Genomic DNA, 25788 nt, shown 5'->3' on the forward strand with positions numbered 1-25788 from the left:
TTGATTGTATTAGATGGTTGACTTTTCAAGATTGTGCTTATAGAGGCCATGATGAAAGTTCGAGTTCAGATAATCGAGGTAGCCTTATTGAATTGTTAAAGTTTTTTGGTTCTTACAATAGTAGTGTTCAGAAGCTTGTTTTGGAAAATGCTCCTAGATTTGCTAAATATACTTCAAGTGATGTTCAGAAAGAAATTCTACATATGTTCTTGCTACAATGGTAAGAAACTCAATTAGAAAGGATATTGGAGATGCTAAATTTTGTATTATCATTGATGAAACTCGTGATGAATCTAAAAAAGAGCAAATGGCCATAGTTTTGAGATTTGTTGATGTGGATGGTTTTGTTTGTGAACGCTTCTTTGATCTTGTATATGTTAATTGTAAGACCCAAGACTTTTGAAAAGTCCTATTTTAAACTAATATCAAATCATATATTTATTTATAGTTTTAATTTCAGAAATTATTTTTATTGAAAATAAGTAAAGGTAATTAATTGGATTTGAAATAAATTAAGGTTTTTATCCAAACTCTATACTTATGGATTATTTTTCTATTCATGATTAAAGTTCTACAAATTCAAAAAATAATGAGGTTTGACTATTTAAATTAGAATTTTGTCTAATTTTATAATTATTGAATTATTTTCTATATTTAAATTATAAAGTTACTAGTTATGAAATAATAAGAATTTTATATGATTTGATTTTAGATATTTTCTATTTATATCATTTAATACTTTTAAGTTCAAGATAGAGAAAATTAATTATATTACCATGTATTTTCAATTAGAGTAATTTATTGAGAATCAATTAGTATTTTTATACCACAAATAATATTTTAAAGTAACTTTAGAGATTAAATTAGTTTTTCAAATATTAATACTTTATACTCCAATTTTATTAAAATTATTTTACTCAAATTAAACCCAAAATCGCCAATTCCATATGCAAACCCTAACCCTAATTATACCACTTTTCCTTTACCCTAATGAAACCCTAAGCCGCCTCCCCTTTCCATTAGCAAACAGAAAAAAAAAAAAAATAACACACACCCCAACACATGTAGCTTCAGCTGAAACAGAAAGGGAAGAGAGGAGAGGGATCCGCGGGAAGAAGGGGAGGGGAGGGTGAGGGCGGCACCGGCGGGTGTCACTGCCACCGTGCCGTCAGGTCGCACAGAGAAGAGAGAGGGAGAGCCGAGGAAGAAGAAGAGAGAGAAGACCGCGCTGCTGCCTCGTCGCCGCTCGCCGCGCCGTGTCGCGTCGCCGTCCAGCCGTGTCGAAGAAGGAGAAGCGTTGCCGTTTTGAATCCGCGTCGCCGACACTGTCGACTGGGCCAGCTGAGGGAGAGTGAGAGATGAATGAGAGAGCTCACGATGGAGAAAGGGGAGATGCCGCCACTGTACCAGTCGCCGTTGAGCCCACCGAGCAGAAGCCCATCGCCACCATTCGTGTCTCTATCACCGTCCGAGAAGTTTCTATGGCTGTTGCCGTCGAGCTCACAAGTGAGAGAAAGAGAGTTCGCAGGTGAGAGAGGAAGGTGTTGCGCCGCTGTTCGTTGCTGCGCAGCCACCGCCACGCCTTGTCGTCGCCAAAGTTGCCACCGCCGCGTCTCATCTCCGAGGGGAAGCCTTGCCTACGCTGTTGCGAAACTGGGACAGATTCACCAGTAACTCTGCTTCTTGCTTTCTTGAAATCTGTTCCACTTCTATTCTGTTCCACTGTTCTAATTATTGTTGGTGTCTCTGCTGTCTTAATCACTCGGATTAATGCTACTTCCGCCAGAACAGATTTTCTTGTCTGATTTCTACTTCTTGCGGCTCCACCATTCTGTTTTTCTATAGCTGCAGTGAGTTTTCGATCTAGAACCCTTATCATTATTGTTGTTATATGCCTATTCTGATTCGATTTTTGATATATGTCCTTGTCTTGGGTTTCTTGAAACTGTTTCAGTCACTGTAATTGCAATTTTTATTGACACGGCTATTATAAGAGGCGTCGGGGCTGTTGCTGTTCCCATGGGGTTATTGTTGTCACTGTTGCCATTAATTAAAAGGAAAGGGAATTATCACGATAAGTTACGCGGACTCAGCTAACTGAGGTAGGGGTTTTTCTTAAATTTATTTTATAGTACAGGATTGTTATAAATAGATATTGAGGTGAGAAATATACTTTTGTGATTATGTTTGTCTTGTGGTTGTTTGCTAGATTGAATTACTGATTGCCTGGGTGGTGTGCGGTTATTAATAAGAAATTGGTTTGTAATGTTATTGAGTTGATTATTATGAAAAATGGTTTTTCTTGGTTACGGAATTAATTTGATAATGAAGTTAATTTGATAATGTAAATGTATTGGCTTTGGAAATGATTTGAGATATGAGAATGAATTGATTTTGAAAGTGGTTTAGTTTTGAATTAGTTTGATTTTATAAATGATTTAATATTGGAGCTGGTTTGATTTTGATAAAGATTTATTATTGGCATTGGTTCGATCTGAAAATAATTTGATATTAGAACTGGTTGAATTTTAGAAAAATAATTAAGATTTGGAAATGATTGAGAAAGGTTTGAGGGATGTTTGGATGGGACCCGAAAAGGGTGGCAGAGTCCGAGTTTTAGAGGAGATGCTGTCGAAACTTTATAAAATTGGAAGTTTCGTTTGAAGTAATTATTTGAAAGGATTTGGTTTAAACATTATATGTTTTAAGATTGATTTATTTAGAAAAGAAAGAATTATATTATGAATTGGGATTGTTGATGAACGGAATGGAAAGAAGGATGATGAGAATTGACTTTGAAATATGATTTTTGAATGAATTTGGAAATGAGATAAGGATTGACGAATGATGATGATATTGAGAATGACTTAGATATTGATGAATGATGGATGAATTGTTCATATGGCTTATGAATTTGAATTATCTGAGACACGAGTTTTCCTGGGTAGACGCAGTGGCTTGCCACCACTTGCTTCAGGTTGAGACTTGATACTCTGTTGACCCTATGACGCAAGGGTGACTGGACACTTATAAATTCCCGGGAATGGTACCCCCATTGAGCGATTTGATATATATATATATGAGAAAAAGCTATGCATATACTCATGGGGATGCGCGTCGAGGGACAGTCCAATGGTCTAGCAAACCGGACTTGTCGGGTTGGCTGTATAACCGACAGATGAACTCATTAGCCATAGGACAGGCATGCATCATATGCATTTGTATGCTTTGCTTGGGTTTTGAATTTGTTTTGGTTTGCCTAATTGTTACTGTTATTAACTGCTACTTGAGCTATTTGCTGTAACTACTATCTAAACCTGTAATTTTCTTGCCTGTTTTACCTGTGTTTGTCCTGGTGTGCTACTTTTGAGAATGAGCTTTGGTGCTGAATTGATGATTGTGTTGATTGATTGCGTTGTTGGTTTCTGATTAAGACTTTCTTATAAGAAAAGAAAGTTTTTGGATTTCTGGATATTTAAATATTGATTTTCAAAAAGGGTTTTTTGGATTACTAGCTATTGATTTTTAAAAGATTCAACGGACGAACAACAATCACTGAGCTTAGAAATAGATTTCTCTTTAAATATCTTATTATGACAATTCTGAAACCCTGTGGTGAGACCGTGTGGTTAGGTTCTCATCTCCTACAACTTTACTTTTTCAGGATACGGGCGACAAAGCCTCAGAAGAGCTATATTCGTTTTCTGTTTATTCGACATTAATTTGTATTACCTCAGTTTTTATTTTTCCCTTACCTTTATTTTTATAAATTTTTGTAAGAGGGATAGGAGTTGTATGATTCGTATGTATATAATATGTATAAGTTACTTGAGTAAGAAGTTTTGTACATGTATATGCTTGTCTTGTTTTATTTAAAAAGTATTCTTTTTTCGGTTTTCAAAAAGAACATTGACACGATTTCGAGTCAAAGGCTCCTATTTTATTATTAAGTATATGAAGTCGTTGTAATACTTCTTGTTATCAGAGTAGCACAGCCGGAAGCGTGACATTCTGATAGTGAGGGTGTTAAATTAGTGATACTTGTGCCTTGACTTTGAAAAAAGATCGAGTTGGTGTCTGTGCTTTCTATTTATAATCTCCAAATTGAAAATATTCGAGGTCAGGGGTATGATGGTGCTAGCAATATGAGAGGGGAATGGAATGGTTTACAAGCTTTATTTCTCAATGATTGCCGACAAGCATATATATTATGTCCATTATTTTGCTCATAGATTGCAGTTAGCACTGGTGGCTGCTTCAAGGGAAGTACTTCAAATTCATTAATTTTTCACACAATTGACTTCTATTGTCAATATTGTTGGTGCATCTTGCAAACGACATGATGAACTACAAGAAACTCAAGAAATTGAAAATACAAAATTGATTGCCAATGATGAGCTAGAAACAGGTCAATGTGCAAATCAAATGGGCACTTTACAAAGAGCTAGAGATATAAGATGGAGTTCTCACTTTCATTCTGTTTGTAGCTTGATAAGAATGTTTGCAACTACTCATAGCATTCTAAATAACATTATGATGATGGTACAACTTCTGCTCAAAGAGCTGAGGCTTATGGTGTCAATAAAGTGCTATCCTCGTTTGAATTTGTTTTTTTGTTACATTTGATGAAGGAAATTATGGGATTACTAATATTTTGTGCCAAGCATTACAACAATAATCTCAAGATATTTTGAATACAAAGCATGTTGTTTCCACATCAAAACTACTTTTTCAAAAATTGAGGGATAATGGTTGGTGCAATTTACTTGAGATTGTTAAGAAGTTTTGTGAGAAACATGAAATTGACATCTCTGATATGAGTACACAATAGACGGTTGGAAGAGGTCGATCTCGTTAACCAAAGATAACAATCGAGCATCATTATCGAGTAGATGTGTTTTTGGCAGCAATTGACTCTCAAATTCAAGAGTTAAATAGTAGATTATTTCCATGGAGCTTTTGACTTTAAGTACTGTTTTGGACCCTAAAGATAATTTTAAGTTGTTTAATATTCAAAATATATGCAAGTTAGCTGAAAAGTTTTATCCTTCAGATTTTTCTGATTATGAAAGGATTCTTTTGAATGCTCAATTGCAACATTATGCATTTGATATACCGAATCATCTAAAAGATGTTGGGACACTTTCTGAGTTATGTCAAAGATTGAAAGAAACGGAAAAATCAAAAACTTATCATTTGGTTGATAGACTGATTCACAATGTCTTGACTCTTCCAGTATCTACAACAACAACAGAAAGAGCTTTCTCGATAATGAAAATTGTTAAAACAAGGCTTTGGAGTAAAATGGCAGACGAATTTCTTACAGATAATTTAGTCATTACATTGAGAAAGAAATTGCAGCTACTTTCAGTACAGATTCAATAATAGATGACTTTGAATCAAGAAAAAAACGTCGAATTCAATTGTCTATGTAAGTTGCAAATTTTAATTTATTTCAGCTCTAATAATATTGTTACTAATTTTTTTATTGCATAAGTTATGGTTGTGATTTAAATTATTTGCATAAAGGTTGAAGCATAATACATTTTTTAATAATTTTACAGGAAACGTCTAAAAAAAATTGAATAGTATTTAAAGATTCTAAAAACAAGTATATAACAACTTATATTTATAATATTTGAAATTAATTTTAAAATATTTGTGTTTAATTATTTTAATATACAATATATTCAATTATTTTATAAAAAATAAATTTTAAGTTTTAGTTATTATTTTTAATTAAAATTATATATAATTATTTTTAACTTTTTTTTGTTAAAATAAAAAACTAAAAAAAATATTAGCCTGTTTTAAATATTGTCTACGTTCGTCCTCGGTTGCTTGCATTATATATGCATGATGCAATACCATTTGGCATATATATTCCCAAGCGGCAAGGCCACTTGCCAGTTGCCATGGTTACATGAACTTGCTTACCTAACTTTTTTCCACACGTCCTATTATTCACATTTTATGCTCTAAAGTCGAGAATGTCTCAATCGGTGTTGATAAGCTTTGTTGACCCTTAATTTCATGCAATAATCCAAATAATAATGTTTTCGATCGGTTGTATTTAAGGGTATCAAAATCGAAAATATTCAAATTAAATAAATAAGTTATAATTTTATCTTATCCTTGTGGTTTTAAGAGTTTAGATAGATGGACATAAAATCATGGTCTAAAATCATACAAAGACTTTATCCTAATTAAATCAAGGTTAAATTATACTATTATAGTGAAATTATAAATTGATCTTTATATTTTAAAAATTTGTAATTAAATCTTTAAAAAAATTAAAATTTACAATTTAGTCTTCATCGGTCAAAAAATATTGATTTAATAGAATATTCTCAGAATATACTAAAAATATTCTGTTAAAATAAAGATATACTGAGAATATTTTGTTAAATCAAACACTTTTTGAATGATGAGGACTAAATTGTAAATTTTAATTATCTTTAAAAATCTAATTATAAACTTTTAATGTGTAGGAATTAATTTGTAATTTTATTAAAAATATAGAGACTAACAGTGTAATTTAACCTTAAATCAATTTATCTATTTATTTTATTTTATTTTTCAAATAACTTTATATCCTAAAATACAATACACGTCTATTTTTAGCATCAAAGGGTTACTAGATAGGGCCTTAGCGTCACTCTAAGCCCCAAGGAGAGGAAAAGACAAATGAACACGATCATATCATTCATCAATATGACTTCTCTCATTTAATTTTTCATCACCTTTGTTTTATCATTTTTTTTCATTTATCACTATAAATAGTGTGACGGAGAAACGCATAGTTCATGTACTTTCACTACATATCTTTTAATTAATCACAATGGCAAGTATGAATACCAAGCCCTTTTTCTTTTTCTGCTTGTTTTGCACATTGTTGCTCATCTCTGCTGAGGTAGCAATTGATCAACCATCCAAAGATGAGGAACAAGGTATATATGTAAAATAATAATTCGCAAATAAATTTTAAAAATACTATATTTATACTAAAAATTAATTATTATATATTTATATATATTATATAATTTATTTTTAATATATACTTTATATTTTAATATATATTTTATATCAAATAATTAATTTTTAACACAAACGTAATATATTTGTATAAATTTTTCTTTAACAACTATTAACTTAAAAGTTAAAAGTCAAAAGTCAAAACTACTATTTTAAGTTCATCATGAAGTACATAAATGCTATTTTAACTTTAACCACCAAAAATGTTATTTTGTCCTCTTTCCCTTTCTTTTTACATTTATAATCTATAAATTAACGTGTTAATAACTAAAACAATTTAAATTTATTTTATATATTTAATATTTATTAATTATCTTTATAATTAATAAATATTAAATAATACAAATTTAAATTATTTTGCATTCCTAGTATTATTGTTTTTATAATTTAAATGTTAGGATCGAATTAAAAAAAAATTAAAATCCTAGGAATAAAACAATTTACATTACCCTAAATGTTGCTATTAATTTTATTCAGTATACCCTGATCGCCGGGGAGGAAGTGGTCATGGTGGAGGCTGGAAAGGAGGTGGTCGTGGACGCGGTGGAGGCGGGAAAGGAGGTGGTCGTGGTGGAGGCAGGGGAGGAGGTGGAGGACATGCCGGAGGACAAGATCGCTGATAAGACATTGCGGCGGTTATCTGTTACTATTGATGTAAAAATGTTAAAAAAGAAATAAAAACCTAGATGCACCATGTACTAACTGTAGCATCTAGGAACTAAGAAATAAAGTATAATCACCATGCTCTTGTACTATATATCGTTAATTATATATGTTATATCTTTAATATTACCATACATATTCATAGTTTGAAATTACCTTAAATTTTTGTTTATTAATTTTAGAATAAATACTTAAATTATTGATTCCTAACAAAATTTTAGATAAGATACTTTAATTTTGAACAAAAAAACTATTTTCAAATTATTCTCAAAAATTATTTTTGTTAGATAGATTATTCCTTACTTTATTTTAAAGGAGATTAATTTGTCTTAAAATATATTTTTTTAAAATTTAATTATCTTATAGTAAAATTTTTTAGGAATATTTTTGTCGAATATAAATACAGAGAAATTGATTCAAAGTAATTTAGAGATCAATTCATGCATTTTTAAAGAATAAAAATTTATTAGAAACTAAAATATTTAATTTAAATTTTTTTAAAGAATAAAATAAATATTTGCTCTTAATTTTATGAATCATTCTAATTTTCAGTTAATAATTAGCACAATTGATCAACAATATCTATTTACCAGGACAAGTTCAGCCGTTTAAAATTTAACGCACAAATTTTGAGTAATTTGTTTTTTATTTTTTATAATTTTTAAGAAAATATAAAAGAGGAGTGCTAGGGGTCAGCAAATTTTGTGAGTTGTAGCTATCAATTAGCCATCAATAGTATATTTAATGGTGTGAAATTTCATCTAATGGTAGAGAATCACTCATTTTTCTTTTACTGGCTAAGTGTTGGACAAATTTTAATAAATCTGCTGGCACTAAATTTTCCCAATATAAAATAGTAGTCTTGTAGTTTTATGGTTTTGATATGAGCTTTGAGTTGTTTCAATTTCGAATTTTATTCTCTCGGCAAAGTACTCTTCCAATTTGCACCAGATTTCACATGCATAATCACAACCTGCTACCTAATTGACTGGTAAACATAGGATTAATTAAAGCAAAGAACTACGAAATCAGAAACTGATCATCTTGCTCTCCCACTCCAAGAGTTCTTGGTTTTTAATTAATTTCAGTCGCTTTGTTCACTTTAGAATCATTATGATGGGTCCCTCTTCTTTCTTTGTTTCTTTTTCTTTTTTCTTTTGTAAAGAATACCTCTGTATTCTATGCACATGATATATAAAATTATAAACTAAGCATAGTAACTAACTTGTGGCAGTTAGACTCTTACTCCTAACTACCTGCCAGCTCAGCTATAACAGAAAAGATTCTCTAACTGCCTCACCATTATGTAACTGTCATGAACTACTCTTAACTGCTCCTTCTATCAGTAATGAGTCTCTCTATGTTGCAATCTTATTAGCCCTTCTCTCACTACCGTTAGAAGTGTTCTCTTCAGCATTTTGGACCTCTCTTTCATTTAACTCTCTAACTACATAAATGAAACTAGAAGTAGTCAACAAAAATTCAGCCCAAAACTAGAGTAGTAAATTAAATAAATATGTAGATATATTATATATATAGTTTGGTTGGTTCCGTGCTTTTAATCCCTTGAAATTCCTTATATTTTTAGAGCTTTTCTGTGTTGTTAGTTCTCTTCTCTCAAAAAATTATATTACGAATTTATTTTGGACTTTGTTAGAAAATCCCTGTTCTCAAATGCTATAGAACGAAAAGATAGATCCTCTCTGATTTTCATTTCCACTGTCACTAAAATTACTTTCGTTAAAAATGAGAAATGTTAGAAGATTATTAAAATTTATTATTTTTAATTATTGGTTAATTATTAATATCTAAAAATATAGAATAAAATATATAATTAAAGTGAATGCTATTTTATCCTCTTTAAAGTAATATGTAAATTATTCTCTTTGATATGTCATATTTTAATTTGATGTTTATTTTAATACATTTGTCATATATTTATTAAAATATTAATTTAAAATTTTTTTATATGGACTAAATTATAAACTAAAATATTGATGTGACAAATTAAAAATAAAAACACAAATTAGTGTTACTGTGAAAATTTTTAATTTAAAAAGTTTATCATGTTAAATAGATCTTTAAATTTAGAAATTTATTCTATACAATTTGGTTTTGAATTATATGAAAAAAAGGAAGAAATTGATATTGAGATAATAGTATGCCCAAAATCCAATCTATCATGATTGACTCTCGTGCAAGTGGGAGATTGTTGGGAATAAGGAGTATGACTACAATCCAATCAATCATGTGTCAAATAATTTGTTATTATTATTATATTAAAATGTTAATATAATAAGGTTCTTGATCAAATTTAAAAATAGAAAAACTAATTATTCTCAAATCTCATTTAATATTCTCAATTATTATATTATTATATTCTTAGTGCTGACAAAGAATACAATAATATTCCATTTGAATTAATATAATTATTTATTTGATCAAATCAAAATAATAACTAAATAATTCTACAACAAATATTAGAACACTCATTAGTGTGTGACCCCATAGGTTTAATACTAAGCGGGTAGTAAATTAGTCATACTAAATTTACTAATCAAGGTTGACGTCTAGCAACACTCCTCAACAACTCGATAGTATGAAGTAATATATTTTTACTAAGAACCTCAGAAGAATAAAGTATAATTCCTTCCATCTTTTCAGTTATTGGTTAACCCTTAGAGTATGGTTTAATTGTCAAACTCTAACTTGGTACCATTATTATAATGAACTGTATGTGAATGACCTAAGAAACTCATTTCTTCATTCACTCAATCCCCTTGGCCAAGGTTTTATTCATCTCAGTCATTATAATCATAGAGCTCAAACTCTTTACCGAGAGTTGACGGATTCCTTATTGACTAATCATTAATTGTATAAGTATTTAAATCATACCCGATATCCATTCAACTAGCACCCTAGGGTATGTATTAGGTGTCCGGAATCAAAGTATAATAAATACATTGTTAATTACTATGACAGTCGCAGGTCAAAGGAAACTCTATTACTATGTTAATCTTGAGAATATCCTATTGACAAATATGCGGTAATTATAACCATTAGGAATTCTCAAAATGAGTCAGTTCAATGGTCATATCTCTATATGCACCATTTATATATATAATTTAATAAATGAGAACTATTAATCTTCATCCAATGAAGACCATTATATATATATTGATCTTTCCGGATTATTAATATCCTTTTTAATAATTCTATGACCAAGAACAATTTAGATTAAATTATAAAAGATTTATCTCTCAATATTATGATCACTATCACAATGATAAATCTCTAAATTTAATCAAGGACCTTATTATATTTACATTTTAATATAATAATAACAAATTATTTGACACATGATTGATTGGATTGTGGTCATACTCTTTATTCCCAACAATTGAAATACTTTATATCTTGTTTTTTAAAAATTAACAAGAAAACAAGATTCCATCGGTAAGATTTTTTTTTCCCTAACTAGCACAATAATTTATTTGGAGTAGAAACTGGAAATATTGTCAATTTTGATTTAATGTTTGTGCAGATTTTGTCTTGTCTTAAAAGGTGTTGTTCAAATCTCAAAAGTAGGTAAAACATATTTCTATATTAAACCTTAATGATTTCTAGTAAGATTATTAAGAATTTTTTTTCGTTCAGTTGGTGAATTAATTATAATAATGGTGTAGCTATTGTGAGTTTTGGAAGTGTTTCAAGCACACAAAAGAAGGAAGCTGAAAAATTTGGAACATGTTGCTTCACATGAGAAGAGTTTCTACACTTGGTATAGAAACATGCTTTATAATAATATTGAGTGTTCTTTCATAGGTTTTTGCATCAGAACTACCACTTAACTCCTAATATAGATTACAGTTTTTTTAAGATTAAAGTTGCGATACCCGTGTATCAATAATGAGCCTCCGAAATTCCAAGCTACAGCATTGACACAGCCAAGGTGACCCTGCTCAAATCATATCAAGCAGATACTCAGTAAAAATATAACAATGAATGGGAAAAAAAAATGTGAAGATAGATAGCATCAACAATTTTCGATACTCGTAATCTTACGGTAGAATGCACAATCAGGTACTCTTCATATGTGATTATTGCATAGACATTAAGGATTGAACACTATTAACAATTATCAAGTAACAACAATATATTTTATAATCTAAATTATAAAAAAACTCACTTCATAAAAACTAATAAAAGATTAAGGGTAGAGGAGTAGTTTTGTTTACAACAATAACTTGCTAAACAAGAAATCAGTGAAAGAGCATTCTATTGAATGAATATTACTTCAAATCATCTCAATTACAATTAAATGAGAGTGTGTAATACTAAAAAGACTTTAATATATACTAGCTGTCAAAGGTGTAAAACAGTTATGTAAGCTATCAAATTCTATTACATTAGTCATAACTAGCTCTACTTGAACTATTCTCTACTTTCATTCTCAATTTTGGAGTTGACTTCTACCTTAATACCCCCTCAAGCTCAAATTGGGTTTAGAAATAATTCAAAACTTGAGTTGTATCTTGAGTTGTAATGTAATTAGATGCTAAAGAATCAATTATACTTTTGATATTTGTAATGTAATCAGATGCTATTAATTCATGCTTCTTAATCGTTTTGATTCGTACCTTGAGTTGCTTCACTCGATATTTAGTTAATTCTGCAAAATATTCCTCTATCTTACTATAGATTTCATTACTAAAGAAAATGCCTACTATTTTGTTCTTCAAATATGAGTCCATAGATGTCAAGAACCATGATTGCAAATTATAATCATCATGTAGCCATTATTTGTAGTATTGAGATTCCTAAACATTGAGTCAATTTTAAAGACTCAAGAATATTAAGGAAAAACCCATTTTTATAGAGATGATCTTCCAAATCTTGATCTCGAATGAATTCAATTGCTTGTTGTTGCCATATTTTATGGTTTTATTCATCAAGTTTGTTAGTAATTAGATTGAAAGAACTGAGAGTTGAAGAATTATGGTGGAAAAAAAAGTTGTTCAAAATAATAACATTTTAATTTACTTTTAAATTTTTAGAGTTGTCAAAATTCGTAAAATTATCAAAATTTGTATATTCTATAAAATTATTTATAATTGAAATAACCGTGAATTTTTGATACCATTTAAAGGTTCTATATATTAGAACATTAGAAATGAAGAAAAAAGAAAAAGAACAAAAAAAAATAGAGATAATTTTATTTACAATAGTAACTTGCTAAACAAAAAATCAATGAAAGAGCATTCTATTGAATGAATATTACTTCAAATCATCTCAATTACAATTAAATGAGAGTGTGTAACACCAAAAAAATTCTACCCCAAAATATATATTAGCTGTCAAAAGTATAAAGCAGTTATGCAAGTCATCAAATTCTGTTATACTAAGATAACTAACTCTAAACTATTTTTTATTCTTATTTTCAATCTTGGAGCTGATTTCTGGCTTAATAGTTTTATTGTTAACAAAAATAAATCCCTAATCTCTTCAATGTTTGATAGTGATATAATTTATTACCTTTTATATATATAAATAGTTTTGATTTATAAAAGTAATTTCTTATTCTAATTGACCATATGTTTTTATAATATCGTATTTGCAATAATAAAAATTTAAATAATATCACATATTAAAATTTAAATATTTAATTTGATAACAACTTCAACCAATTTCATCTGATTTGGTCTGAATTTCTTCATTCACTACTTGAGGTTTTCGCCTTTTTAAATAATTCTAGCTTATATTTAATAAAAAAAGTACGATCAAGCAAGAAAGAAAATAATAATAATAACAACAATAAAAAAAAAAGTGATGATTAAGAGTGTGAAAGTTAGTTACAGTGAGACGAGGGGGGACTTTGAAGGAACAAGAAACGAGACCGGATTGGACTCGGTCAACGCAGATGCCTCAGAGGATGAAGTGTTCGTATAGATTGGAGTCGCGATGAGGCTTCTGATTCTTGTTGGCTTAGCTGGTGCAGCAGCATCGATTCAACTCCCTTCTCCGCCTCTTATTCGCACCTCTTTTCCGCGGGTTTTAAGAGAATTAAAAGGGAAAAAGGGTTTTTACTCTTTAGAAGCATCAGGGTGATTTCAGAGAATCAGAAGGGAGGAAGGGAAAGGGAAAGAGTTTTGCAAGATTAAGGATAAAGAAGAAGGTCAACTCTCATCTCTCAACGAAGAAAAAATTCATTAGGAAACATTTTCTAACGAGACATTTTTTATTTAAAATATAAAAATAAAAAATATAATTAAATACACAAGATACATAATCGTTTAAGAAATAAAATAATTAAAAATTTAAATGAAACCAGAATAATATTAAGACTGAGAACATATGAATAAATATTTATAGAATTAATTGCTAAAGTTAATAATTTTTTAAAAATGAATAATCTCAATTCTCAATAAAAAAGTATTTCTAACTTTAATTTTCTAATAATCTAATTAAATAATAAAATAATAATAATTCAATTAAATAATAAAATAATAAAGAGTTATATTCTATTTAAAATAGTGTTAAAAATATTGATAATGTTGTTTTTTTTAAAATCGTTGGTTCTGATGAAGCCATCCTTCAAAGTCTATGAAAGTTATACTTGTCATCATATTAATCGTCTCTAAATCCAACTTTGTAATCCAATTTACTTATTTGGAGGTATCAGAACTTGGTCCAAAATTGCCATAATCTGCAAACATAATGTTATTCCTACAAAAAAATAATATTTTACATGATGGTCCAATCAAAATCATGTATTTACATAATATTTAATACATAACTATAATTCTTAAAATACTATGAATTAAGTCACATTGATATTTTTGCTTTGTATTTAACATGAATTAATAATGTTGTTAATAAAATGATTAGCATAATGATAGAGTCTTACTCATGTTGAGAGGAATCCCATGGATCCCAACTAGTGGGTTGAATAATGTTGGCCATAGTTGTATTGTAGAAAAGAATTCTAGTATAAAGTGTCTAGGGCCTTCTCAAAAAAGTAGAACCATTTCAAAAAATATTGCAATTTTTGAACACAAATCCATTTGAATTTCCTGGATTTTCTCTTCCTTGTGCTGTTATATATCCTCCAAATCCTTCTCCTAATCTTAATGCTCTTCCAATCACATTTATGCCACACCTCTGCCATTACCTGCACAATATACATTTAATTAATAATCAATTCTCATTCAATCCATTTTTATGTTACTGTGACTAAATAATTTAAACATTATTTAAAAAATATTATTAAAATTAGATTCATATATATATATATATATATATATATATATATATATATATATATATATATATATATATATAAATTTCACATTAAATCTCAAATTAATTTTTATGATATATAATTCTATAAATATTTATGTAGCATTTATAAGACTTAAAATAAAATTAAACTAAAATTAAGTATTAAAGATGCTCTTACTATTACTAAAAAAATGTTATTTTAACGATAATAATAAATACGATAGCATGCACCTTTTATATTTTAATGAAATTTAATTATCTCAAATAATGACTGACCAACACCGAAGATAAAATCAACAGCACATTGAATAATACAAAGTTTATAGTAATGTCTTTCATGATTATCCCACAAAATATCTTGAAATCCGAAAAATACAACTCTATAAAAGTAAGACTTGTCTCCACTTATCATTGCAACTACTGCAAGAACTCTGGTATCCGTATTTATTGGATTGTTGTATGCATTCTGTTCCAAAAAAAAAAATAAATGGATTAATTAAAATAGGCAGAGAATGATATAATAATTAATTAATTGATTAATTAATTATGATTAGTTACCCTAAAAGAGATAGATTTGACAACAATATTATCAGCATTGAATTGGAAGGTGGGGCTCTAAGCAGTTGTATTATGGTCATCCCATTCAACCCACATTTTCATCTTTCCATTTCCCTTCAATATTATGTATGGTTTATTACTTGGAATCGTTACTTTCTCTCTGTAACACCAAATTTCTCAAGTTAAATTAAATAAAAGAGTGTTGGTGGGTCCCTAACCAAGTGAAACCCACAAGTTTTAAAAGAAAAAAAAAATAAAATGAAGAAAGTGGCTAAAAAGGCCAGGAGAGAGAAGAAGCACTGAAGCTTCATTCTTTGAAAGAAAAGTGGTTCGGCGTTGAGAGAAGAGAAAATTTGGGGAAAAAGGGCATGCCAATCTTGATCACATTAACTTGGTAAACTTGCTCCATTTCTTATGAAATTTTAGTATGTTATTCCTGGTGTAGAGATGAACATTAGGATATAACTTGCTAGTTGTATTGCCTTCTCTTTTGCCTGATCTGAGATACCCACTTTGTGGAGGGTTTATGTTGATTCCATCAGTTTTGATGATGCATTTTTTTTATTGTTGAGATACCCTAGTGTCACTAGGAAGACGGTTTGTGTACCCATTATTCTGATAGTGGAAGATTTTACTGGACTAGGTCCCGTGGGTTTTTTGTCCCTCTTTTGGGGGTTTTCCCACGTTAAAATTCTGGTGTCTGATTATTTAATTTCTGTCATTATATTTGCTAATTGGAGTATCTTTGGTATTGCCTATTTAATCGCACAAGTTGTGAAAAAATTATTTTTGGTGCTTCCGCTGTTAGACAGGTTCTTGTTTTAAACATGTGTTAAGTTTTTCCTAACAAAGTGGTATCTAGAGCTTTGGTCATTTGTCTCTGTGCTGACTAAATGGAGGAAAATACTCATGGACCAAATATGGTCAAATTGAATTCCCAAAATTATTCAATTTGGAAGACCCTCATGGAAGATATGCTGTATAGCAAGGACTTGTATGATCCTGTGGAGGGGGATAATCCAAAAGTACTAAATCCGATGCTGAATGGAAGAAGCTGAATCGGAAGGCAGTTGCTTCGATTAGGCAATGGTTTGATCTTAGCGTGTATCCACATGTTGACACCGAAACGAATGCTGAGAATATGTGGAACAAATTAAAGGAGTTATATGAGAGGAAGAATGTGCAAAACAAAACATTCTTGATTAGGAAGCTTGTTAATATGAAGTATACTGAAGGTAAATCAATGCCAGAGCACTTGAGCATTTTTCAGGAGACGGTGAACCAACTGACAAATAATGAAATCACTTTGAATGATGAGTTGCAAGCCTTGTTGTTGTTGAGCTCTTTGTCTGATAGTTGGAAAGTTCTGGTTGTGATACTGACTAACTCAGCTCCAAATGGGAAGTTGACGTTAGCAATGGTTAAAAAGAGCATGTTGAATGAAGAAGCCAGAAGAAGAGAGCGATGTTTGACTAATGCCTCCTCCCAGTCAGAAGCACTTGTTTCAGAGTCATGGGGGAGAAGTCAAAGTAAAAAACCTCACAGTTCTGACAGGTTAGAGAGTCGAAACAAGTCAAGAGGAAAGTACAAGCCAAAAAAGGAGTTCATTTGTCACCATTGTGGCAAGTCAGGGCATATCAAGAGGTATTGTAGGTTCTTGAAAAGAGAACAATCACTACAAAAAAAAGGTTATTACGGCGGTTATTTTGGGTAATTACGGCGGTTATAACCGCCATTATGACCAAAACTGGCACCTCTAAGAAACGCCATTATTCTGGGCGCCATTCTGGTTATTACGGCGGTTTTCAGAAAACTACCATAATAACCTGTGGATAATACGGCGGTTTTTGAGGGTTAAAATGGCGGTTTGTAACCGCCATTATTTCCGCATAAAATGGCGGTTTTTGAACAGCCGTCGTTTTTACCAGGATGTTGTGGCACCTCTTCCGTTTAAAATGGCGATTAGAAACCGCCATTTTTTCCATGATAACTGCCATTTTTTCCATGTTATAATGGCATCTTTTGCGTTTAAAATAGCAGTTTCTAATGCCGTTTTTACCAAAATATAATGGCATCATTTTCGTTTAAAATGGTAGTTTTTAACCGCCGTTTCTACCAGCGTATAATGGCATCGTTTTAAATAAAAACGGGGGTTTCTAACCGCCGTTTGTACCTAATTATGATGACAATTTTATGCTTTTTAAAATAAGATTGAAACCACTAATTTAAAGTGATATTTTCGAAACTCACTTAAAAATCTCATAATAACCAAAAGGTATAGCCATAAATCAAACATCATAAGATGATTTTTAATTCATACATGATCCAAAAGTCATAATCCAAGTCATAATTGAAATGTCATAATCCAAAAAATAAAGTATCAAAATAATCCTTAACAAGTATTGACTAATTTTGACTTATAATTGTCTTAACATATAATCCTTAATATACGTCTTAACATATCAAGCTTCCTTGTTGCTTGCTCCAGAAGACCTACTTCCTAACTCTTTTGGTGATGGAATCTCACTCTCCTGATCCAATCTCTACAACAAAAATATAATTATTATGAGCACAAGAAATACAAGAAAAATGCATATATTAATAATAAGTGGATAATTATGAATTTGAATTCATCTAAAAAATACATATAAAATGTTACTAATAATACTACTAGTGCTAGTTGTTAATTAGCTTTCCCATGTGCTTGTTAACCATAGCAGCGACAAAGAATGAAGCCTTAAGATCTTTCTATTCACTGATGTATAGAATCATTTTCAAACAAAGCAGTAACAGCAATAACAACCCTTAGTCAACAACCAGCAATAACACATGCTCATGCTCACCTATTACCATTAGCTGCTTCCTACTTATGCCTATATACCACAAACATTGATAAATTTTTTTTTTCACTTTTTGTTAATCAATTATAATTTAGAAGAAAATTAGAACGGGAAGTCAAAATCTGTATTCATGAACAGTTTACAATTATTTCACTCAAAAGTACATTCAAATAGCCAACAGTGACCATGACCGAATCTTAACTTGTTTTGGAGATCAAAAGTATTCATGAACAATTTACAATTATTTCACATCAAAAGGAAAAAAAAGAGGGAATTCTATGATGAATATGAACACTACTACTTGGGGGAGAAACCCTAATATTGCTCTACAAGGAGATGCTACTTCTCAATTAACCCAACTACAACTGTTGCAAAATCTGTTGCAAATCATGAACGGCAACACATTTCTTAACATGGGGAATAACCCTAATTTCCCCTTAGGAAACCCCAGCTTCAATAATTTTTATCTTAACGGGTCAAACATCCTTCAAACTGTAGAACCTTTTGGCTTGAAAAGTGAAGAATATGGATCACAATCAAACCCTACTGGTCTATTATTATCTCAATCAGACTACAGTAATGACTTCTTTCAACATGGATTGTCAACAAATACACGAGAGCTTGAATGCTATAACAAACTCAGCAACACTACTAATCAAGCAGAGATTAATCCACTGTTTACAATTATTTCACATCAAAAGGAAAAAAAAAGAGGATAATTGTATTTGTACCTGTGAAACTTGTTGAGTAGGGAACATTCCAGGCAATTGTATTGGAATTTTACCTCCTTCCTTAGAAGCAATATAGGAGACTAGCGCTTGCAATTGCACTTTAACGGTATCCAACTCTTCTTGCACATTTGGACCACAAGTAGATGATGTTCCAACATCATTTGAAGAACCTAAATTCATTTAACTAATCCTTGTAGATGATGTTCCCCAAGCAAAATGCCAGGAACAAAGTATAGGAGCAGAGGAAACCAAAAACCAAATAAAGAAAAACTCCAGCCCCAACATCATTCAAGAAGAAGAGTTAATGATCTATTTTTTCAGGATAATCTCAAGCAATAAGAACGCAATTAAACTCCATGAACAGAATGCTACAGGCACAAGCACAATCAAACGGCCAGAAATCAATGAATACAGAACAGAGCCCTACTTCACTAAGCTTATGCAGTCTGAACTCATTCATCAATTCACTATATTAAGAAATAGCAGGATGAATTAACTAGCAAAATCCAAAACAATAATAAAAGTGGCAGCAATTGAACCATTGACACATGCATCGAAGTAAATACATAAGGAAAGAGAAAGTGAAGTTACCATCAATCCAAGATCTGATATCATCGACTAGTTGAACACAAGACCCGATCGGCGTCAATCACCCCTACACAAACGTCAATGGAATACTTCAACACAAGCTCCGATCGTGGAGCTGCAGAGAAACAAACCCCCCCTAAAAACAAAGAAATCAGTAACTGGCGGAGAGGGAGAGGTACCTAGAGAACTTGAGAGGGAGCTGCAGAGAAACAAATCAGTAACTGGCGGAGAGGGAGAAGTACCTAGAGAAGTCGTAACCGGTGGAGAGAAGAGAAGCCGAGAGGGAAGAACGGCGTTGTCGGAGATCGAGAGCGAAGGGAGAGAGAAGGGAGATCGAGAGCACCGTTATAGTGTGTTTCGTTTTAAGGCTAGGGTTGCAATTCTTTTGTTTTATATATGTATGAAAACGGCGGTTCAAAACCGCCATAATCACCCAGACCGCCAGCAAACACAAAGTTAATTATGGCAGCAACCAAAAATACCATAATAACCGGGTATTACGGCGGTTCTTGAAAACCGCCGTAATGTCAATGCCATTTTAAACTCTTTTTTTTGTAGTGAATTAAGGGGAAGAAGCAAAGACAAAGGTAAAGATAGTGATAAAGAAACTGCTGTTATTGTTTATGAAGATGTTCTTATCACATATGATGAAAATTATATGAATCTTGTCTGTGATGATTTCACTTGAATTATGGACTCTGGTGCCTCATGTCATGTCACTCCGAAACGTGAATTTTTTACTTCTTATACTGCTGAAAATTTTGGCAAGATCAAATTGGGAGATAAAGGAGTGTGTGATATCATTGGTATGGGTGATATGTGGCTTGAAACTAACATGGGATGCAAGTTGCAGTTGAAGAATGTTAGGCATGCGCCAGATATGCGGTTCAATCTTATTTCTGTAAAGGCATTGGATCAAGAAGGGTATTGCACTTCCTTTGGTAGTGGAAAATGTAAGATTACCAAAGGGGCTCTCATTGTTGCTAGAGAAGACAATAGTCTCACTACTCTCTACCGGTTGCAAGCAAAGTTGTGCAAAGAAGAGTTGAATGTAGCTGATGATTCCTCTTCTGATTTGTGGCATATACGTCTTGGTCACTTGAGCGAGAAAGGACTAAGGGTCTTGGCCAAGAAGCACTCACTTCCAGTGAAAGGTACAACTTTAAATACTTGCACTCATTGTTTTATTGGAAAGCATGCTAGAGTATTATTTCATAATTCTGGACCTCATAGGAGATCACATGTTTTAGATTTAGTTCACACTGATGTTTGCACTATGGATGCTAAGACACTAGGTGATGCATCATATTTTGTTACTTTAATTGATGATTATTCTCAAAAAGTGGGGGCTTTTGTTTTGAAATCTAAAGACCAGGTGCTCGGTATCTTCAAACACTTTCATGCAAGTGTTGAAAGAGAAACAGGAAGGAAATTAAAATGTGTTCGAGCATATAATGGTGGTGAATACAGGGGTCCATTTGAAGAGTATTGTACAGGACATGGGATCAAGCTTGAGAAGACGGTTCCTAAGACTCCTCAACACAATGGAGTTGCTGAGAGAATGAATCGTACTATCAATGATAGAGTCAGGTGTATGCTCTCTCATGCAAAGTTGCCTAAATCCTTTTGGGGTGAAGCAATAAGGACTGCAGTAGATCTGATCAACCTTTCTCCTTCAGTTCTACTTAATGGTGATGTTTCAGAGAAAGTTTGGAGAGGGAAAGATGTCTCCTATAGTCACTTGCGAGTGTTTAACTACAGGGCTTTTGTTCACATTCCAAGAGATGAAAGGTCTAAACTTGATGGAAAGTCAAAGCAGTGTATCTTCATGGGTTATGGTCACGAAGATTTTGGTTACAGATTATGGGATCCGGTGAGCAAGAAGATAATTAGAAGCCGAGATGTGATTTTTCTTGAAGACCAAACTATTGAAGATTTTGAGAAGACAGATAAGCCAATAACTGTTAGATGTTCTGCTAGTAATGAACCTGGTCCTTCCACTAGACCTCCTGTTGATGGGGGAGATGTACAAGTTGATAATGTTGGTGATGATTTGCATGATGAACCTACACCTCAACCTGAGGTGCCAGATGTTGAAGTTCCACCTGAACCACCAGTTGAGCCTGAATTGAGAAGATCTACTAGAGAGCGTCATCCTTCTCAGAAATACTCTCCTCATGAGTATGTGATGAACACTGAGACTAGGGAGCCAGAGAGCTACCAGGAGGCTATGTCTGATGAGCATAAGGAAGATTGGTTGAAGACCATGCAAGAAGAAATAAAATTCTTGCATGAGAATCATACTTTTGAATTAGTGAAGTTACCGAAGGGTAAGAGAGCATTCAAGAATAAATGGGTATTCAAGTAGAAAGCAGATGAAAATGTCTCACGGCCAAGGTACAAAGATCGATTGGTTGTGAAAGGCTTTGAGCAAAAGAAAGGTATTAATTTTGAGGAGATTTTCTCTCCAGTTGTGAAGATATCCTCTATTCGAGTTGTGCTTGGATTGGCGGCTAGCTTGAATTTAGAGGTTGATCAGCTTGATGTGAAGACTGCATTCCTTCACGGTGACATAGATAAGGAAATCTATATGGAGCAACCAGAGAGTTTCGAGGTTAAAGGAAAGGAGCACCTTGTATGCAAGTTGAAGAAGAGCTTATATGGGCTGAAGCAAGCGCCAAGGCAGTGGTACACGAAGTTTGATTCCTTCATGGAAGGTCATGGGTATAGTAAGACTTCTTCTGATCATTGTGTGTATGTTAAGAAATTCTCTGATGGTGATTTTATAATTCTCTTGCTTTATGTTGATGACATGTTGATTGTTGGTCATGATACTAAGAAGATTGAAAGTCTCAAGAAAGACTTGAATAGATCATTTGCTATGAAGGATTTGGGTCCTGCAAAGAAAATCCTTGTCATGAGTATCATTCGTGACAGGAAGAATGGGAAACTGTGGTTGTCGCAGCAGAAGTATATTGAGAAGGTTTTAGAGAGGTTTAGCATGAGTAATTTCAAACCTGTTAGTACTCCACTTGCTAGTCATTTCGAGCTGAGTTCGCAGCAATGTTCTACAAGTGAGAAAGAGAAAGCAGAAATGAAGAAGATTTCATATGCATTTGCAGTTGGCAGTTTGATGTATGCTATGGTTTGTACTAGGCCGGATATTGCTCATGCCGTTGGAATTGTTAGTCGGTTTCTCTCTAATCCTGGCAAGGAACACTGGCAAGCAGTGAAGTGGATTCTCAGATACCTTAATGGTACTTCCAGAGTTTGTTTATGCTTTGGGAGTGGCCAACCTGTGTTGGATGGTTACACAAATACAGATATGGCTGGGGATCTTGATTCAAGGAAGTCTACTTCTGGTTATATGATGACTTTTGCAGGGGGAGCTGTGTCGTGGCAATCTCGACTTCAGAAATGTGTTGCTTTGTCTACTACAGAGGCAGAATACATTGCTGTTGTTGAAGCTTCAAAGGAACTCTTGTGGATGACGAAATTTCTTCAAGAGTTAGGCATCAATCAAGAGAAGTTTGTGTTATTTTGTAACAGTCAAAGTGCTATCCATCTCAGCAAGAATCCGACGTTTCATTCCAGATCGAAGCACATAGAGGTGAGGTATCATTGGATACGTCAAGCGCTTGAGATGAAGTCATATGCACTTGAAAAGATCCATACTGATGATAATGGTTCATATATGATGACTAAGACTTTACCTGCAGTGAAGTTTGATTCCTGCAAAGAGAAGGCGGGTTTGGTAGAGCAGCCTATCCCCACTTGAGTTGGTGAGGGGGAGATTTGTTGCTGGGTCTCCAACCAAGTGGGACCCACAAGTTTTAAAAGAAAAAAAAGAAAAACAAATAAAATGAAGAAAGTGTCTAAAAAGGCCACGGGAGAGAAAGAAGAAGCACTGAAGCTTCATTCTTTGAAAGAAAAGTGCTTCGGCGTCGAGAGAAGAGGAAATTTGGGGGGAAAAGGGCATGCCAATCTTGATCACATTGACTTGGTAAACTTGCTCCATTTCTTATGAAATTTTAGTATGTTATTCCTGGTGTAGAGATGAACATTAGGATATAACTTGCTAGTTGTATTGCCTTCTCTTTTGCCTGATTTGAGATACCCACTTTGTGGAGGGTTTATGTTGATTCCATCAGTTTTGATGATGTATTTTGTTGATTGTTGAGATACCCTAGTGTCACTAGGAAGACTGTTTGTGTACCCATTATTCTGATAGTGGAAGATTTTATTGGACTAGGTTCCGTGAGTTTTTTTATCCTTGTTTTGGGGGTTTTCCCACATTAAAATTCTGGTGTCTGATTATTTAATTTTTATCATTATATTTGCTACTTGGAGTATCTTTGGTATTGCCTATTTAATCGCACAGGTTGTGAAAATTATTTTTGGTGCTTCCGCTGTTAGACAGGTTCTTGTTTTAAACCTGTGTTGAGTTTTTCCCAACAAGGAGTTACATGCCACAACTCAAAATAATAGTAAATAGTGAATTAGGTAGTAAATTTCATTATGATCATGATCATTGCATATTAGTTCATCTCATATTTTTTTTAATTATTATTTATCAGACTATTCTGTTGGACAGTTTTTCCAGGATGCAAGGCAAGCTACAACATCTATTCTTCACAAAGGTATGCCTTTTTCTGCCGCCTATGTGTCAACTAATTATCGTTTCAAATGGAACTGCTTATTTGTAATACAGTAGTTGTATGATATATCAATAATAAGCCAATATGAAAGCATAAATTAAAAATGAGACACTTTTCTTATTTTGCAACCCGCTGAATGAAGGCAATAAAGGTTCATATATGGAAAGTCAGATGTGCCTATAGCTTCTCCGGAGATTGTATCCAAAGTACATCTAGAGTTGAATATTGAATTTATTATCTATAAATACCAGTCTTGACATTGACTAAAATCCAATACTTATTGTTGGAAGGGACAAAATCAATAGCAGATTGAATTGTAGAGAAGTTGCCATGTCCCAAAAAATCCACAACAATTTTGTTGAATGGAAGAATTTTGTCTCCAACAGTTCAGTAATACTGACCATTAACAGCTCCTGAATTTAACAGCACAAACACACAAATCCACCAACGAACAAGAAATAGCAACATCTTCAATGAATTCGACACCTGTGTTAATAGTTGGGATCAAATTCAAGTTTTTTGTATATAGATATAAGAAGCAAAAAAAGTAATACTACACGCAAATATATTTGGCAGTGGAATTAAGGAATGAATTGATGATCGTGTATTTAATATTTATGGATTTTGGAGGGAACTTTTTATTTTTCAATTTAACATCTAAGTTTTTCGTATTAGAAACAATTTTATTTCGAGTGTATGAGATTTTATAGGAGGTATGGTAAAAAAAAGTTATTGAAAGTTGAGCGGGTTTAATAAATTTAAAGCATTAAAGTTTTAATGAAAGGGTAGAAAGGAAATAAGAAAAATAATGACACAAAAAGACTATACCTTTAAAGAATTTGTTCTTGCCAACATAAATCAAATGGATGAAATTTGAAAAAGATTAGAATCACTTACCTCACTTTTTCACACTAAGAATACTTTTTTACACTAAGAAAACGTGCATAAAACAACTGAACTAAAAGTGTTTAAATAGTCACATAAAAAATTAACTAAAAGATAAGATAAAATAACTTAATTTAACTCTTCTAAAGATAAGATAAGATAATTTAATTTAACTCTTCTAAAGATAAAATAACTAATTTAAATCATATATGATCTTATTGGATTGAATTATATTTGATTTAAATATTAAAATTTTAAAGATATGATAACTAATTTAAAATCAAATTTAATCTCATTAGATTAGATCATATTTGATTTAAATTTAAAATTTTTAAAAATATTATTAAACAAATCAAAATTAAATTAAATCTTTTAACAAATCTTTAAAAACAAAACAAACTAAAATATAGACTTAACTATTTCAAAAATTAATAATAAACTTATATCTTAACCATAATTTTTTAACTTAAAAAAAGAAGTATTTGTCGCTTTAGTCAAAATTTTCTTGTTTTTAGTAGGAAGTGTTAAGATTTAGGAAAAGTCAAAAGA

The 25788-nt window shown here is 31.8% G+C and overlaps 1 long non-coding RNA gene and 1 pseudogene across 1 annotated transcript; one reads left to right on the forward strand and one right to left on the reverse strand.

The window, feature by feature from the left end:
• Nucleotides 1-6811: 6811 nt before the first annotated feature.
• On the forward strand, nt 6812-7832 carry LOC107608522 (uncharacterized). Its single transcript, XR_015892170.1, has 2 exons — nt 6812-6950; nt 7513-7832. It is a non-coding gene; the product is annotated as an uncharacterized LOC107608522 (long non-coding RNA).
• A 6429-nt stretch (nt 7833-14261) lies between these two features.
• LOC148550273 (putative pectinesterase 29) lies at nt 14262-24822 on the reverse strand (annotated as a pseudogene).
• Between the last annotated feature and the right edge of the window lie 966 nt (nt 24823-25788).

Source organism: Arachis ipaensis, chromosome B7 (genome assembly GCF_059453495.1).
Source record: "Arachis ipaensis isolate K30076 ecotype BB chromosome B7, ASM5945349v1, whole genome shotgun sequence".
NCBI lineage: Eukaryota > Viridiplantae > Streptophyta > Magnoliopsida > Fabales > Fabaceae > Arachis > Arachis ipaensis.